Source organism: Physcomitrium patens, chromosome 15, assembly GCF_059467195.1.
Source record: "Physcomitrium patens ecotype Gransden chromosome 15, ASM5946719v1, whole genome shotgun sequence".
NCBI lineage: Eukaryota > Viridiplantae > Streptophyta > Bryopsida > Funariales > Funariaceae > Physcomitrium > Physcomitrium patens.
Genome location: NC_143424.1, coordinates 14,285,726 through 14,300,672, shown reverse-complemented (window position 1 = coordinate 14,300,672; position 14,947 = coordinate 14,285,726).

The following is a 14,947-nucleotide window of genomic DNA, read 5'->3' as shown; positions in this document are numbered from 1 at the left end:
AAATTATTAATATTTTTTAATAAAATTTTAATTAAATCTTAATCAAATCCTTATGAAATTTTAATAAAACCGTAATCAAATTTTAATAAAATCCTAATAAAATTTTAATGAAATCTTAATCAAATTCTAATCAAATTTCAACTAAGTCTTAAATTTTAAGTCCTAATAAAATCTTTAATCTTAAATTTTAAACTTATTTTAATCATATCCTAATCAAATCTTTAATCCTAAACTTTAACCTTATTTTAATCAAATCCTAATCAAATCCTATTTAAATCTTAATCAAATCTTATAGTAGATTAAAATCTCTATAATTCATAATATAATTATTAATTTTGACTGATTTTTTTATATCTTTCAATTACTTAGCTAAAAATAATTTAAAATAATTTAAAAATTATTGAATTTGTTAAATGAGAGATAAATCTCATATCTGCTTAAGTATTAATTGGCCTCTTTTTTTAACCTTGATGCTAATTTTTTAGTTCTAATATATTAAAATTTCATTATTCAATTTCTTTCAAAATTTACAAAATTATAAAAAATCAAGTTTTCTATAAGTGTTAAACATTTAATTTCAATCTTATTGATAGATTGTTACAAATCTTCATAATTCTTACTAATCCTTTAAATTCTAATTTTTAAGATAATAAACTATTTGAGTTTTAATAGCTCTAAAAATAAATATTTTATTGAAGTTAAATTTATAAAATTTATTTAATATAATTGTGATTACAAACTAACAAATTTTTAATCACAGATTTACTAAAAATCTTACAAAATATTCCAAAATTTAAATCTTTTATATTTCTCAAAAATTAAAGCCATTCTAAAAAAAATGATGACTTTGCAAAGCTTTTCTAAAGTCATTATAAACTCAAATCACTCAAAATTAAGGCTTAAAAAAATTTCTTTAGTCTAATCTTAAACCGCACTCTTTGATTGATAAAAAAAAACCTTAAATTAGTCATAAGGGCTAACTTTATGCCAATAGATCTAATTTTGATCCAAGTTCATAACTGATGTTGTATGATAATAAAATTATATGGTAAAAGAGAAAAGAAAAGATTATATATTAGAGGAGCTTAAATTAAAATATTTTAGTAAATTATCTTCAAAATACAGATAATATACAAGGAAGTAGTATAAATTAATAAATGATAATGCTGCCTTTTTAAAGAAGAACTTCTACTTACTTTATAGAGGCATAAATGAGCCAAATTAAAGTAAATAAGATAAATAATTGATATATGTATTTATAGAAAGAGATTAAAAATAGATTTTAGCAAAATTTATTTTAAAATATGAAGAACTGATATCTAGAAAGGACCAGTTGTGAACTAACATTGAGATCAAATTTGGAGGCACAAAACCCTATACTAATGGCAACTTTGAATTTCTTTGGTTGTTCAGAGAATGAGATTTGTAAGCAAACTTGTGAAAGGATTTTTAAGAATTCACTTCATGTGATTTGAAGGCATATTGAGGTTTTGAAGGCTTTTCAAAGAATGAGATGTATTAAGTAGATTTGGATTTTGAGAAATAAAAAGAAATTCACAAATTTGAGGATTTTGTGAGTGAAGTAGCTCATTTATGGATGAAATTTTATTAATTTGTAATTTTCTTTATCTGAAATATTTTTAAAAAATTTAATATTAATCAAATGATTATATTGATAGTTATGAAAGTTTTTTTGGATTATGATATTAGATAATTAAAATTTAGGATCGATAATGGTTTTAGTAGTATTGTAATATCTGCCTATTTGATTGAATCATAAATTAGTAAAATAAATTTAGATTTAGAAAACTACAAATTAGTCAATTTTTAAAGTAATTTAATAGTTTAGCAAGAAAAAAATGCTATTTAGAGATCTACATTCAAATTAAAGAAGAGGGCAACCAACATTCAAGAAGTTTTGAAAGTTTCTTTTGAATGAATAAGTTTGATTCTATTCAAATTTTGTGTACTTATTAATTGCTTACAGATTGAAATATGAGTGAAATTTTAGTTAAGATTAATAGTTTCATTTATATTTATTGAGATTTTAAAACAACTTTAGGAATTATTTAATATTTATTAAATTTTTTCTTTATATTTTTTAATATTTATTTAAGATTTGATTTAGAGTTTAAGTTTGATTAGAATTTCATTTGAGTTTGATTTAGATTTTAAAAATTGATTAAGATTTGGTCTAAAAATTGATTAGAATATCATTAAAGTTTTTTTAGGGTTTGATTTTGAATTTAGAATTTGATTAGGATTTACTTAGAATTTGGTTAAGATTTTATTAGGATTTATTTAGAATTGTTAAAGTTTCATCAGAATTTGATTAGGATCATATAAATATTTTATTACGATTTATTTAGGATTTTTTAGAATTTTTTTTTTTATAATTATTTTAAAAATTTTATTTTTAGTATTTTATTGAAGATTTTTTATTTATTTATTTAGGATTTCTTAAATATATATTTTTTAAAATTAATTTATGACTTCTTTATATTCTTTTGTAATTTTGTTTAAATTTCTTTTGAATTGGTTAAAATTTAATTATTATTTTTAAGGATTATTTAAAATTTAATTAAGATTCTATTAGATTTAGTAAAATCTTATTATCATATTTTCTATTTAGCTTCTATAGCAAGGTGTCAAGTACATTTTTAAGCATGAATTCATGTTATACAACACTGATTTTCTTTAAGTAACAATATTTAGTTTTTTTAAATAAGTTTTTCCAAAAAGTACTATTTATTTCTATCTTAAGATATTTATTTTATTATTCTATTTTTTCTTATTTTGTTTATAGCCTTACAAAGTAAATAGAAGCCCATTTTGTAAAAAGGCACCATTAGCACTTATGAATTTTATTACCACTTAATTATTCTATATGTATTTTTTTTAATATTTTTCTAAAATATTTTCAATTACACTCTTTTAAAATATAATCTTTTTTTTCTCTTTCACCTAACAACCCTATTACAACACAACAATAGCTAACAAAAAACAAGTTTTTTACATTAACTAATTCCACCACTTATGGATAGAAGTTTCAATGTTCTAAAATATGTTTAGTTACAATATTAGACAAATACACCACTTTTAAAGCCAATGATGTATCAAAAAGAGAACATGGTATTTTTAAGCTAAGTTTATATTAAGCTACTCATGGCAATAACAACCTTCTTAGACTTAAAAATATCTAATATCTAGGCAATTATAGCAATGGCCTTATGTAAGAAAAAAAACCTTGTCATACTTCTCAACTTCAAAAAATAATTATATAAGCATTGCCTTATAATCAAAGTTGAAAATGATTCTTTATGTAACCATTCTTAAAAGCCACTTTTCAATCTTAGACAAAAAGTTTTAAATAAGCTCACTCTCAGCAAATATTTTTTTTTTATTATAATAAAAATTATATCAAATGGATATATATAATGTATAATTTATGTTCTTTTTTACATCAAAAGTCTTAAATGCATTATATTTAATCATGCCTAAAGTATTCATACTCATTCTTCAAATGTGGAATGAAAACTTAGAGTGGTTCAATAGATGGTGGCTTTCTTATTAGCTTGAGCCATCTATGATAAGGTCGATGGAGTTTTGTTGTATGGTATAATCTTCCTTTTGATGTCTTCAAAGGATATTCTATCTTTTTGTTTTAGTGGATTTTCATCCATTATTGTAAAAAATTAAATTAAAAATTATACCTTCTTTAAGAGCAAAAAATATAAATTATATAATTATCTCTTAATAGTATTTAAATTCTTGTAATTGAATTAAGTGCTCTTTAATTTATCTCTCATACATCTAGAGCACCTCATATTTCAAATGCTATAATAATAGTTCTAATTTATACCACTTTTTAAAATTAAAAAATTATTGGCATTTAATTTTTATTTAAGTTTAGAATCTAAACTTATAATCTAGTTAAAAAATGACTCTAGTCTATTCCAAAAATCAATCTTTCATCATATTATAAGGATTCTTCTTGATCTTATGAAATATCCCTACATTCTGTAATCAAATCTTTATAGTGGTATCTAATGTTGAAACATGCTAAAACAATATTGTTGATATCTTCTACTAACTCAAAGTTTTGAACAAAGTCACTTTTTAAGTAATTTGGTCATAAAAATTAATAATATTGAATCTCAAACTACACTATAAAAAATATTATTTTGATATATATAGTTATCTAATGACTTAAAGATAATTTATACCTCTATTTATATCTCTAATCACCACTAATATTTATAATTCACTACTAATTATGTCTAGATTACTACAAGACTAATAAGCATTGCATACTTGGTGTAAGCTAAAAGATCTTATTGGCCATTAATTCAACCTTATCTTAATAATATGTCTATAAATATATATATATATATATATAGATAATACAAAATAAAGTAACACCTACAATCTTTGGTAGCAATAATAACAATTTAATTTGCAAGCTTTATTATAAAGTAACAAAGGACATGTTCCATACTTTGTGAATTTAATATCAATAAACTCTATTTCTTGAGGTGTCATCAAATTACTACATTGCTTACAATCAATGCCCTCGCCATACTCAATAAAATTGCTTAAACTTGAATTTATGCCAAGGATATAATTCACAAAAAACCAAAGGATTAATATTGTGAGGCCAAATTTCACCACTTGATGAAACCTATGCCACACAACAAGTCCAAGAGGTGGAATTGGAGAGCTCCCAATTGTGTAATTGTTAGATTAATTTAAATCTTTATATTAAAAATTTAATTAGTTTAGGCCTTTCAAGCAATGGTTATCAATATTAAATTAACATGTTAAATGAAATTTACTATGTAAACACAATAAAAATAATTAACTAAATTATTACTATTAATTGACCATAAGAATAAAACTTAAGTTTGAATTAAAAGTTAAGTTAAAAGTTAAGTTAAAAAAAAAGTTAAAATTAAAAATTAAGATTAAAAGGTTAAGTTAAAAGCTAAAATTAAAAGGTTAAGTTAAAGTTAAAATTAAAAGATTAAGTAAAAAAATTAAGTTGAAAGTTAAGATTAAAGGTTAAGTGAAAAGTTAAAATTAAAAGTTTAATTTAAAAGTTAAAGTTAAAAGTTAAAGTGAGAATATTAAAGGTTAAAATTTAAAATTAAAAATTATTAGCCAAAAAATGAAATGTGGAGCTTACAATTCACTATGAAGATGATAGTAAAAATAAAGTGAGAGAGGTGAAAGCGAAGGTACCTTGACAACACCTAAGGATTGAAGGCAGCGGCCTCCCTCTACTCCAAAATTTGCCAAAATTTGTAATCGGATTCAATTTGAATGATTCTTAGCTTGTTGCAAGGCTGACTTGAAGACGCTTTTGATCCAACAATCTTCGTTGCAATCTAACGATCCAATCGTGAGAATTCCTCCTTTGAAGTTGAGTGATCCAAACTGCAGCGGTGACTAACCCTCTTCACTTAGAAATTCACTAAAAATTCAGATTGTCTTAAAATTAACCAAAACTGGTGCCTTTCAGAGATTAGCTTATAAATCTTGATGTTCCCAAAATTTTAAATAAATCCAATCACCAGGCACTTAGAAATGCCTTTCCAAACTCGATTGATTCAAACTACAAAGGCAGTCAATTCCCTCAAACTCAAAAATTCACCAAAAATTCCTTCTTACTCCAAATCAAGCAATTCTTATCTTGTTGGAAAGCTAACAATAAAAACTACAATTATTCAAAATCTCACATTGAGACAACAGAAATTGAGTGACTGATTGAAGAAAATCCGAGGCCCTTGAAACCCTTGGGATATATGGAAGACCGAGGAGATATCTACCTCAATGAAACATATTTTAAAACTTAATGACCATCTTTCACAATGCAAAATCCATACATACACAATCACAAGATTCACAATGAGAATTAAAATCTAAATAAAATTAAGATTAGGGTTTCGACCAAATTTTGGCATAGCTCCGCCCTTCATCCAAAAGAGGAGAGAGAGAGGGCTTGGAAAACCAAGCCTCTCTTATACGATTGAGTGGGGGCTCGTTGAAGGGTGGCTACATCTCCACCCTTGATTTTTAAGATCCGTAATCTAGATCTATGGCCTTCATTCATCCAAGAGCCAATCTCGTTACCAAGGCTGATGGCTCTTGTAAGTGGTCAAGAAAGCATTTTTTTTGTAAATATAACTTCACTATTGTGTTCAAAATATCTTTTTAAGCTAAGATCGACTACTCACATGCCTCAATCCATGCTCAATTATAATTTTTATGGAAGTTTTTACTTACAAGGATCTTGGCAATTTTTGTGAAATTCTTCAAAATGAGAATTTCATTGCTTCTCTTGTAATTTGAAGGAGAGGTTGCTGATCTTGTTTTCTTCACTCCACGAGGTAAATCTTGTGCCACCACTGCATTAAAAATACTTCCATTAAGTAGAAGAAACACCATGCCGCTTAAATTTGTTGAATTTGGAGAAAAATCCAAAATTACCATTGCTAACTTTCCTAAATCTTTTAAAGAATTATAATTCCAACTCTTAAATCATATGAATGATTATAGATGCATTCATAGGCTTTTAGTCAACCCTTATAGTAATGACTAACAACCTCTAAATTATTAAACTAACTAAGTTGCTATTCTAATTTTCTAACTCTTATTACTTTAGTCTTAATTAATCTAATTCAAGGAATTAGGCTATGATTTATACCATCAAGCGTTGTAATCCTAAAAATTCTATAAAACTAAATTCTACTTATGTAAATCCTAATATAACATGTTTAGTTATCATAAAATAGGAAAATAACAAAAATTTAAATTTTAGAATATAATTGAGAGCTCACATCTGGTACACCATCTGTGGGCTATTTGCCATGCGAATAGAATGGACCCTTGAGTCTCTTACAAATGAAGGTAGTGTCTTGTCCAAAAGCACATAGTCAATAGAAATTCTAAGAATAAGGTTCTAAAAAAAAAAAAAAAATCATAATATAGAACTTGTTACCAAATCCTATCTATTATAATATCAATTTGTTGATATTATAATTTAAAATATCGGAATTCATCCTTCCTCCTTAAGTAATGTCGATTTAGAGCACTATAGAAAAATAATTAGAAGTTAAAAAGTTGAAAATAAAAATAACTGTGTCTTCCCTTGTTAGAGCAAATTCTGACCGATAGATAATAAATTACTTCAACCAGCCTTACTCCTCCATCAAAGTGGATTTGAATTAAAAGAAAAGAAGTAAAAACAAAAGAAGAATAATAAAATAAGAAGATGTTAATTACTACATAGGAAGCAATGTTCTTAGCAATTTAGACCTAACCTATCTAAAATCATCTAATACAAGTTCAGGATGTGATTTAAGATTGAATAGTAAGAGCAAAAGATGAAAATTACTCACTCAATGCCCTCCACACTATGTCTTGGGCCTAACACATGGATAAATATTCATATTATATTTTATTTTTATATATTTTAATAAATGTGTGAAAACCATATAAATCATACTATCTCGCTTAACTTTATAATATTAACATCCTCTCTTGGAACTATGAAAAAAAAAAAAAAAAATAAGAGAAGAAGAAAAATTTGAGATATAACAAGAATATTATAAAGAGAGGCACTTAGCTGGTATTTCAGCTTTGTGGTTACTAATAAATCACCAATCAACCGTCCTTGAGGGTTGATTAATATTGATCTTTATAGCTTCCATTTTGCTCTTCAACATACTATTTGACGTTAGAAAAATATAATCTACAAAAGAATTTTGTTCCTATCATCACACTTTATATTTCTTACAACATTCTCCTGTTGTTTGTGTAGGAAATAATGAGCCATCTAAAGTCTTCAATTGTATAGAGTTGTTAGTGGAGACATCCACCACAATATAAGGGCCAGAATAAAAATGATATTAACAAGCGTGATGAGGGCCTCACTCTTGCTTTTTTAAATACTATCTAACTAGAAGTTATGTAGCAATATTCTATAGAACCTCTAACAAGTATCTAACTTGCAAGATACATATCTAAATTATAAGACAAGTTTTTTACATATATACTACATGACCAAGTTGTATCATAAGTTACGAATATGTACAATATGTGGCCAATTTGATGGTAAAATTTTCAACCTATCAATCACCAACAAATATGTATAAGGTCAAATTTGCATCTATGAAGCTTTTAAGAAGCTTTTCCATAAGATATTATGAAATTTATTTATTTCGATTTATTTCTATCTAATTCTTTTAATTTAAATAAATATATATGCTTGTCATAGTTTATTAACCTCCACTAGTAGCTCTCACAATGATATTGTACTTGCTCTTATAGCTTAAGCTTGCAAGTACGTATTTTATAGATTAAAGTAAAAATTAATTTTTTTTTGAAGATAATTCTAAGTAATACTTGTCAATTATTACCTTGCTTAAAAGTATCTACTTCATTTGAAAAATGATCACAAGATTGACTTGTCTTAAATCTCAAAATAATCTTTGTAATATTCTAAATTAAAAAAAATATTAATATAGGTGGTGGATTGTGCCAGATGAAGCAATTTTTATAATGATGATGCTTCATCCACATTTTTATTTTGATCAATTGATAATAAATTTATTACTTATTACTATGCACAAACTACCTATTTCAAAGTAATTGCTTTATATAAAAATATGATAAAGAAGGTGCTTCTATATGATATTATAAGGAAAGGGCTTGGTAATAGCATTGCCCACATCTATTTCTTTGAGATCACTTTTAACATTGTTGCATTAGTCTTAAAAGTGACTTTGGCATCATACTATCTTCTAGTAAAGAAAATTCGTACTATAAATGCACTACAATTCAACACCACAAAAGCAATAGCAATACAAAGATCTATAAAATAGTAACTCAAAAGCTTAGAAAATTATAGTAATAAAATAATAACTTGGAGACTTACAAAACTCTTATATAATAATTCACAAGACTTAAAGAAGAAATATTTTTGTTAAGTAAATCAAGAAGTATCTAAACACCAATAGTCAAGCTATCTCTCATGCCACTAGAAAAAAATCTGAGAGTACAAATGTGTAGAAAAAATCCTAAATTTTATTCAATAGCTAAATCACCATATTCAAGTGAAATCCTATAATAATAAGATTTTTCTCTTAAAAAGACTCAAAAAAATTGACTTAATAAGAATGTTAAGTCAAAAGAACTATTTTACTTAAAACCCTCAAATTTTAGTTAAGACTAATAAAATTAACTAACATAAAATACTAAATAGATGATAATCTTCTAAATAAATATAGACTATATTTATTTAATATTATTTGGCACCTAATGCCACATCATGTAACAAATATGAAGAAAATAAAATTATTGAAAGAAATGGAATAAGAAAGTTTTAAAATTATAACTATTAAGAAATAAAAATAAAAATAAAAACTTTAAAAATCATATAATACAACCAAATTAATTAATAAATTTATTAATTGACATAAATATTGATAAAAATTAGTCTTTATTAAAAAGTAGATAATACCTAAGTCTATTACAAAGTAAAAAATATATTAAAAAAATAAGAATTCTAAAGATTTAAAAAATATATCAATACTTTAAAAATATTTTAGGCTTATCCAATCTTAAGAAAAATGAATAATTTTTTTTAACTAAAGAATTAAATAATAAAAAATATCATCATAATTTATTGAAATAAAAATTAAAAATTAATAAGTAATATATATATATATATATATATATATATAGAGAGAGAGAGAGAGAGAGAGAGAGAGATATATATATATATATATATAGATATAGGTAATTATAGATATATCATGGTAGCCAACCATATACAATATTTATTGAAGAATAATAATATTAAAATCCTTATACATAGCATCAGCAAGATTATACACAAAGAGAGTATGGAATAAAATAACTCTTACTTTTAATATTCATTATTTATAAAGGGTGGTTGTTGTCCTAATAGACAACTTCCATCTTTTGATGAATACATCTATCCAAGATTATATTGAGACTATCCATTGATATCTTATTTATTATAAGAATATGACTTAAATATATCTTTCATATCCTTAAGATCTTTTGTCTATTCATCTACCTCAAAGATATCTTATGGCATATATTTTATACTCTTACTTAATCTTTGGATTCTAGTTGTCATATGTTTTCTAGTTGATCCTTTATCATCTTGACCTTGTCTTTTAGCCTTTCTATATATTAAGAGCCAATTCTTTGTCCAATAACAACTTGTCTAAAGTAATATCTTTTATAAAATAATTTATTTTATTTTTACTTTTATTAATTAATTTTAATACTCTCACTTTGTTATTGATTAAAGACTTTCAATTCTAATGTCTTTGTTAATATGTGATATCTATCCTTTCCCAATGTTTTTGTCAAGAAATCAGCAAGGATGTTTTTTGTTGCATAATACTTCTTATTAATCGCTTCCATTTTAATCTTCTCTTTTACAAAGTAATATTGAATGTCAATGTGTTTGGACCTTGAATAATGCTTTGAGTTCTTTACAAAAGCAATACATCCTTGATTTTTATACTTCATTGGAGTTGCTTCTAATTGTACAAGTTCAATATCTTCTAATAGTTGTCTTAATTATATTGCCTCTATTGTATCATGGCTTATTACTATATACTTTGCTTTCATTATGGATCTTACAATTGTTGGTTGTCTCTTGCAATTCCATGGAATAACTCTTATTCTAGCAAAATATACATAACTCATTGTTGACCTTCTATCATATGCATCTCCATCCTAATCTACATCACAATAATTATGTAAAGTGATGTTATCACTTTTAAGACACAATTTGAAGTTCAAAGTACCTTTGAAATATGTCACAATCTTTTTCATGGTTGTCTAATAGATTGATCCAATCTTAGACATGTATTATCTTACATATTTACCAGATATGCAAGATCCATCATTGTGCCAACCATTAAATATATAAATGAATATGTTGCTCCTTTATATAAAACACCTTGTATTTCACCTTCAACTTCAAGAAGTTCTTCATCCGTGAATTTCATCAATTTCAAATTGGCCTTCGATGATATTCCAATAGACTTATATTCCTTCTTGTTGAATCATTTTAATACATCTTTAATATACTTGCTTTGGCTCATTGTAATAGTCTTGTTAGCACAATCTCTTATAAATTCCATTCCTAAACAATAGTAAAGTTCTTCCAAATTACTCATGTCATACTCCTTTTCTGACTTTGCTTTCAACGAATCCTTCATCTTTAAAGTATTAGTTGAAATGATTAAATTATCAATATAGAGGATTACAATCAATAAAAATTCATTTGATTACATCACATATATGGAATAATCAACCTTATTCCTTATAATTTCTTCATTTTCAAAAAATATGTCAATACATTAGTGCCATATCTTTTAATGATTGTTTGAGCCTATACAAGGATTTTTTCAACTTACAAACAAGGTATTGTTTGCCTTCTTCAAAAAATCCTTAAGATTGATCTATGTAGATATTTTTTTTTCAACTTTTCATTCAAGAAAGCTCTTTTCATATTCATTTGATGCATCTCTAAGTCTATTACTGCCCCAATTGCTACAATGGTTTTAATAGTAATGAATTTAGCCACAAAAGCAAATATCTTATTGAAATTAATACCAACAACTTATAAGTAGCTTTTGGCAATCAATATAGCTTTGTATCTCACAACATTGTCTATTGCATCTTTTTTGATTCTAAACACCTATTTACAACCAATTGAAGATTAATTTAGTGAAAGTTGAATCAATTAGTTTACAAACACCAAAATGCATAATCTCCAAAAATTTTCTAATATGTGTTGCAACTTCACTTGAAAATAAAGTCTTTTATTGTTTATCTTATATACATCTTTTACATGCAATTATTATGGCATTGTGGCTAAATTAACTAAGATTCAAGCCACTTATCATGAATTAGAGCTTTGTCATGTTTTAAGCATTGCAATGATCAAGTTTTTTATGCCAAATATTAAATTTATCTTGAACTTGTGAAAATTCAGAAAATATGGCTATTTTAATTCCATTGACCTTCTTACAATTAATGAAGTAAAGGTTGCTATTTCTAAAGCCTTTGGCAATATTTTTTCTACTCAATGTTTTTAAAAAATACTCATTTATATCAAATTAAACCTTACAAATATATAATATAAGTTTATTTATGGAAAAAATATTCTTCTTAATCTTTGACATATGTAAGACTTTCTTCAATCTGATTCTCTTATCTTGGTCTTTATCAAAAATTTCTACTACAATAAAGCCTATTCTAATAGCTTATATTATATCATTATTTTTCAACCAAATTTTGTTATTGAAATTGCTTCATAAATATCATATAAAAACTTGTATGGTATCATAAAATTAGTAGCATTCAAATCTATAATCCACTCAAATATAATAACTATTGAAGTTCTTTTATTTGATAAAAAAGCATAATCATCTTTGTAAAAATTATCACAAGCATTATTTGCATTCTTTCTTTTTCATTTTTAGCTTTACAGCAACTCTTTGCAAAGTGACTTATTTTTTATAAATATATTAATCTCTCATATTTTTTCTTTTATAATTATGTTGATTAGAATAACTACCTTTGCCTTGTTTTAAAAAGAAAGCCAAATCTTCACTATGAATCTGCTTTTCTTTCTTTTTGGTCATTTCATGGGCAAGTTTTGATGTAACATAATCTAATGTGAGCTTCTTGATTTTGATAAATTATAATGACATAATAATGTATTTGTATGACTCTAGTAGGCTCAAGAGCGATTATATTATAATATCATAATCTTCAATGGATTTGTCAATAATTATTGATTGATTTGTAAGAATTTATATTTTTTTGATATAAACCATGAGGTCATTACCTTCTTCCATCTTTACCATTAAGAACTTCTTTCTTGTCCATAGAATGTTGATAAGGTTTCCACTCTCATAGATATTGTAAAGAGTCTTCTATATTTTTATTAGTCTATTATAAGTAATTATGCATAAAAATTTTACATCATCAAGATTAGTTGAAATCAATCTAAAAGCCTTCTTTTCACAACATTTGTACTTTTTTTCTCTTTTACATGAGGATTATTGCTTGGACGCTCTTTACTTTTATCAATAATACTTCAAAGATTTAATGATGCCAATAGAAGTTTTATTTTTTATTCAATAGTAGAAGTTGTCACTTTTAAACATTTCAATCACTTTCAAGCCCTCATCTTTACTTGAAGCTATATCTAAGGTAGAAATGTATTAGAAAAAATCAAAAAAAGAAGTTATAGAGCTTTTAAAATTAATAAAGAGGTGTTATTGCCTTGGAAACCTAGAATGCCCTCTTTATGAATAAATAAATTATTTCATTCTTTAATCACTCTCAACTTTATTTATAAGACTTCTCATAAGTCTTATACACTATATAAACTTGTTTTATAAGCTTTGCCACTCTTCAATCATTTTTAATCTCAAAAAATACCTTTATTATTACTAAAAGTCTATTAAGATCTCTAAGCTTCTTTACCACATAAAGGCACAATGTTAGTGCATCAATTATGTAATTTAACAGAAAGATATAATATTAATATTTTAAAACATAATTCTAAAATAACAAACGAATTTGAAGTCTATGTATGTATTTAACAACAAGTAAGAGTAAATCTACATCAAATAACTACATGCAAAAAGTAAAATTAGGAGATTCTAAATACTAACATTAGCAATAATCATAAGATCTATTACTTACAATAAGAAAGCCTTCAAAGAACTTCAAAATTTACAAATAAAGGTGAATGAACTTATAATTTATTGAAGAAAAATAATTTTGAAGTTGTAATTTATAATATCAATAAGATTGCGGACAAAGAGAGTATAGAATAAGATAATTCTTACTTCCAATACATATTACATATAGGTTGTGATTGATGCTTTAGTAGATAACTTCCAACTTTTAATGAATACATCCATCCAAGATTGAATCGAGGCTATCTATTGATATCTTATCTACTATAAGGATATGTCTTTAGCATATTCTCTATACTCCTAAGATCCTTTGTCTATTCATCTACCTCAAAGATATCTTATAGTATATATTTTATATTCTTATCTAATCTTTGAATATTTCCTAATTGATCCTTTATCCTTTTGACTTTGTTTCTTAGCTTTTTTGCATACTAAGAGCCAATCATTTGACTATTAGCAACTTACTTAAGGTAATATCTTTTATAAGATAATTTATTCTACTTTCTCTTTCATTAACTTATTTTGATATTATTATCAATTATAAGGTCAATTGTGATATATCATGGCATAAGATTTTAAAAAGTAGTGGATTAAAGACTATAAGTAGTTATTCCTATCATAAACCATTTTTTAAGTTAATATTAAATTTAAATTAAATTAAATTTTAATAAATAGATATATATATATTTATAAATTTATTTTTAATAAAAGAATTCACTAAATATCAAAAAACTTATAAATAATGAATTATTTTTAAACCTAAGAAATGCCTAAAGAAAAATTAGTAAATATTTAAGTCAACTTGAGAAGCTATAATATTCTATATTAATAAAAGTAACATCTTTTTTATAAAAATTAATACAATAAAATAAAAAATAAGAATTCCATACTAAGTTATAAAGATATTTTTATAAGAAAAATTAAAATAAAGTTATAAAAGATAAAACTAATATTTGATAGCTTTTAAATTAAAAGATAAGTATCAATAATGTGCATAATGCGACATTAGTTAGAGAAAATATAATGTTGTAAGACTACAATTTCATGGTGATTAATAACATTGATATTTGTTTTAAATATCTTTAATTTAATAAAATAAATAAATGCAATAACAAAAGATGCATTATTTCTAGAATTTCTTTTTATGTAGATAATTTAATAAAAGACATGTATTATTTATT